The sequence below is a fragment of the Myotis lucifugus genome, unplaced genomic scaffold (assembly GCF_000147115.1).
Source record: "Myotis lucifugus unplaced genomic scaffold, Myoluc2.0 scaffold_184, whole genome shotgun sequence".
NCBI lineage: Eukaryota > Metazoa > Chordata > Mammalia > Chiroptera > Vespertilionidae > Myotis > Myotis lucifugus.
Window position 1 is genome coordinate 2294049 of NW_005871232.1, and position 4722 is coordinate 2298770.

At 43.2% G+C, this 4722-nt stretch overlaps 1 long non-coding RNA gene across 1 annotated transcript in view; it reads right to left on the reverse strand.

Annotated features, from left to right (window-relative positions):
- Positions 1–1538: 1538 nt before the first annotated feature.
- Positions 1539–4722, reverse strand: part of LOC111827550 — a 7137-nt gene continuing 3953 nt past the window's right edge. The window contains exons 2-3 of the long non-coding RNA XR_002831170.1: positions 2414–2536; positions 1539–1618 (exon numbers count right to left, since the gene is read on the reverse strand). This is a non-coding gene — a long non-coding RNA (uncharacterized LOC111827550). The remainder of the gene's footprint in view (positions 1619–2413; positions 2537–4722) is intronic.

Genomic DNA, 4722 nt, shown 5'->3' on the forward strand with positions numbered 1-4722 from the left:
AGGAGTAAATTGCAAGTCTTGACAATGGTGCTGTGTCTGCTAGTCAGTACCGTATTTTGCTGGTGTCATTGATTCATCAGAGTCTGTTTAGTGCCCAGTTATAAATGTCTAATTTCAAAATCATTTAAAATGTACACAGCAGATTGTAAAGGGTGGTTGCTAATTAGAGAAGGACAAGAAAGCTAGGACATTTCATTCCTAAAGGTTTACCCTTTTAAAGCAATACAGCAGTAGAAAAGTGAAAAAAACAAACAAAACCTATACATTACAGTTCAACAAATATCTATTATGGGCTAGGGCTACTTGGTGCAAGTCCTGTTCTAAGTACTATGGAATAGGAAGGATAAATACATATCCTCAATATGTCATATTAAATGTGCCAAAATGTGTGTATAGGATGCTTCTGTGTCCTTGGCGGCAGACAGTTTTATGAAAAAGGTAGAAATGGAGATGGGCCTTGAAATATTAGTGGGACTGGTTCAAGTGGTCAGGAGGAATCTAGCTGCTAGACAAAGAGGTAATGACCATGGGTGGGGTTGTAACCAGACAACCAGTGGATCCGGACTGCCTGTCACTACTTGAGCCTATTAAGCAGAGACAGGGTTGAATCATTTATTCCAATATATGAGCATTTATTCCAATAATGCTGGCAGTATGGGGGAGCAGTAGGTCATCCACAAAAATCTACTCCGCCCCTCTCCACAAGTCAGCAGCTTATATTGGGTAAAAGGACAAAGATTACATGGGAAAGTAAGAATTACAGGCATGGGAAAGTTGGCAATGGTTATAGGTTACAGGCAATGCGGACTGGGGGTGGGGGGTTGCAAAGGGTGGGTGCCTTCTGGACCAAATTACAGGCAACAAGGTTGTTAATCTAGGCAGTTTTTGGAAAAGGAGGAAGGACTGCATTCCTCCCATGTCTCAGGGGGTAAGACCCTCAGCCAGGTTAGAATGTACTTTCTCTTATCAGAACAGAACAATCAAAATTAACAGAGCATGATTAATATTTCTTATAATTATAGGTAGTCCCCAATATTCTATTTCTGCCCCTAACAGGGCCATACTTGCTATTGTCTGGAAGAGGAAGTTAGGAGCTCTCCAGTGGTCATTTCCTGCTATGTGAACTGAAGGCAGAAAAAGCCAGACAGTAAGGGAGAGAATAAATAGAATTGCAGAGGAAACAAAGGGAGACTTCCTGAGTTCTTATCAATACTCCAGTTTCTGGTTCCAGGCTCTGCCTGAGCCTCAGCTGCATTCCTGATCTACCCCAGTGTCTTCAAATGAATTCCAGTGTTTTGTTGACCAACAGGAGAAACCAAGCAGTTGTTATTATTTTGTTACTGTTGTTGCTAATCCTCACCAGAGGATATTTTCTCCATTGTTTTTAGAGAGAGTGGAAGGGAGAGGAAGGGACACAGAGAGAAAAACATCAATGTGAAACACATTAATTGGTTACCTCCTGCACTTGCCCTGACCAGGGCTGAGGATTGAGCCTGCATCCCAAGCACATGCTCTTGACAGGAATCAAAGCTGGAACCCTTCAGTTCATGGGCCGATGCTCTAACCACTGAGCAAACCTGGCTAGGGCCCAAGCAGTTATTGAAGACAGGAATCCTAGCTGCAAGTTTAGGAATGAGCCAAGAGAGTTGAGTGTTACCAGACCTAAGCCCTGGGGCAAGTACTTGAAAACAACCCAGTAATCTTTGGTTTAGAAACCACATTGTGCGTTGGCCATGTGGGCTAAAGGGGCCACATGCTAACCTGACAAGCTCAGGGGAGGCCTGCATGGCGGTCTTGCAGAATCAGAGACCTAAAGTAACCACAAAGGATGGTCTGAAATTAAACTTTAACCAAAAGCAGTTATGGTGGGTAGTTACGTCCTAGGCCAGTATCTTCACTGACAAGGTCAACTTTACCTTAACTGAGCCTATCTGTCTTTTTGCATCTATGATAACATACCCTTTGAAATGTCTGGGTAACTTGTAACTTCCCTTTTTCTGGACCCCTTGGGGCACAACCTAATGTGCTGGGCCCCAGGACAGATACCACAAATTCCTTCATTATCATGTTAATTGATCCTGCACCCACCTAAGTATGTGTCTATCATTTTACTCTTTAGTCAATCCCCAGGGGTTCCCCCCCCACCCCCGCTTTGCTTTCTCCCTCCTCTCTAGTGTACCGCCAATGGATTTCATGTAACCCACCTATGTCCCTTTCCTTTGATTGCAATGTATAAATACAGATGTAACCCGCCATTCTCTGGAGCATTATCTCAATTCATTGCGGTTCTGCTTCCCGGCATATGTTGACAGTTTGGCTCAAATAAACTCACAAAAATTCTTTACAGGTTTCAATGTTTTGTTTTGTTTTTCACATTAACAGCCAGATAGTTAAAAGAGTGAAGGAAGCTCACCAGGTCTTATTCCTGCTACTAAGGCTATGGCTTCAGATTCTTCCACTGAGATAAATTGCCAGACTTAGAAACCTCCTTGCTTCTTGGGCACAATTTGCATGATGGCTGCTGCTTGTAGGTCAACTGGATAAAAAACATTTTTAATCAGGCAGATTATCTTCTTTCTAAAGGCAAAAAGAGTCATTCACCTGGAATTAAACCACCTACTTGAGAATAGCTGTTTTGGCAAGAGAACTGTTTGCCCAAGTATTTGTTCTTAGTATTATTTTTAATGTATTTTAATGACAGATTGTGACTTGGAGGTGATTCATTTTTATTTCCTAGTTGTCTTGACAACAATGTACTTTATGATATTCTATGTACTTGAGAATCATGACATTTTATAATCAAGTAATATGCTTATTAAAATTTTGGTTCAAAATGCATTGGTAAAATTCTGTCGGGTTGGGTGAATTGGAGAGTGACAATTATTTTTATTAAAACACTAGAGGCCCAGTGCACAAAATTCATGCATGGAGGGGGGGCCCTCAGCTGGACCTGCACCCTCTCCAATCCAGGAGCTGTCAGGGGATGTCCTACTGACGGCTTAGGCCCACTCCTGTGGTTCTCTGTTCTCTGGGGGGCCTGGCTATTTCACTGCCGCCCCGAGAATGAAGCTGCTATGCCCCGCTGTCTGCTCTCTGTCTGCTGGGCCTGGGGGCTTCGCCACCATTGCTGTGTGAACGAGGCTGCTACGCCCTGCTGTCTGCTTTCAGCGGCAGGGCTGAAAGGACTGGGGGACTCCAGCAGGGCTGAGGGGACTGGGCACCACCATCTTTGTGATGGAGTGAGGGTCAATTTGCACATTCCCTTTTTATTAGATAGGATTTTCTAAGAGGTCACAAACTGTTGTAGGCAGTGGGAACGGGTGTTAGACCTGTGCGGTCAGATCCAATCTGGGTTTAGCAACCTCAATACTTGAGTTCTGGCTAGGAAAGAGAACATTTATAAAATCACAGAGGTGGGAGAAGTAATTTGTAGAAGAAATGTGCTTAAGAAACAAGTTATAGAGGCAAAGGAAGGGCCCTTGGAGTTAGAAGTGAGGAAGGTAATGGTAACACACCTGGGAGGATGGGAAAGGGAAGGGAAAGGTGCTGGTGAGCTCCAGGAAGGGAGAGGCACTGGCTCCACTGCCCTAAGGGCTTTAAGGGTGGAGAATTTAGGGAGGGTCTCGGGAAAATCTCAATAGATTATTCAGCCATTTCCCAGGTATGTCCTTTCAGGGTGTGGTCTCCACTTATTGATTGACTGACACCAGGGCAGGGGGTCATTATTCAATGGAGCTGGTCCTGAAGTCAGCTGTAGCTGGTTTTGCTTTTCTGGGCCTGGAGCTGAAATACAACTGAGGCATATATATTATCTCTAGGGAGGAAAGATCAGGGCGTCTAAATTGCATGACCAGCAATATGCTAGGGGAGGAAAGGTCACCCTGGGACAAGGTCCCACCCTACAATTATCCTTTGCTAGGCATCTAGGGCTTTCCACCCTGGTGACCTTCTGTTTCTGGCCCATCATCCTTGCTCTGCTCCTGTCTGTCTAACTGACTTGAGGACCTTTACTAAATTTAATTTCAGGGAGGGTTAACTGAGGTGTCCCACCTAATGACTTCACTTAGAATTTACTTTTACTACATTTGTACTTTTAGATTTTTTTTCTGTATTTATGTTGTTAAAGAACAAAAATTAACTGAATAACTTTAAAGATCAAATTGACTTTATTCAACAATTCATGATCTGGCAGCATCCCATCTAGCAAACAGAAAGGAGTTATCAAAAGGGGGAAAGAAAAAGTTTCTAACAAAAGGTAAATTGTTTCCTTTGCGGGAGAAGAGGACCTGTCATGCAGATTACCTCACTAGTACTAATCAGGTAATTCCAGGTTGACTGGAAAGGTTCTATTCCTGGTAGAGGCTGAAATTGCAATGTGGGTAGGTATTAAGTTTTGGTTTGTTGATGTGGGCCTTAGCACAAGGAACTCCATTTTGGGCCTGTTGTCTCTCTTTTTTTTCTTTAACAATTTTCCCCCTCAACTGAGAGATGTTATCAGATTTTAAGGCATTAATGCCACACTCAACTACAGCTCTTCTGTTCTTGAAGGTCTTAAGCTCTGTGATATTCACAGGCCCCAAATTCACAATTTTAATTCGGTCATTCTCTTCATTCCTTTTCTGACATTCCAGTTTAGGAAGATCATTTGCTTGGTGGGTAGTGGCTTTGAACAAGTACTTAAAGGCTTCTGAGAGACTATAGTGTGCTAGGGATTACTAGGAT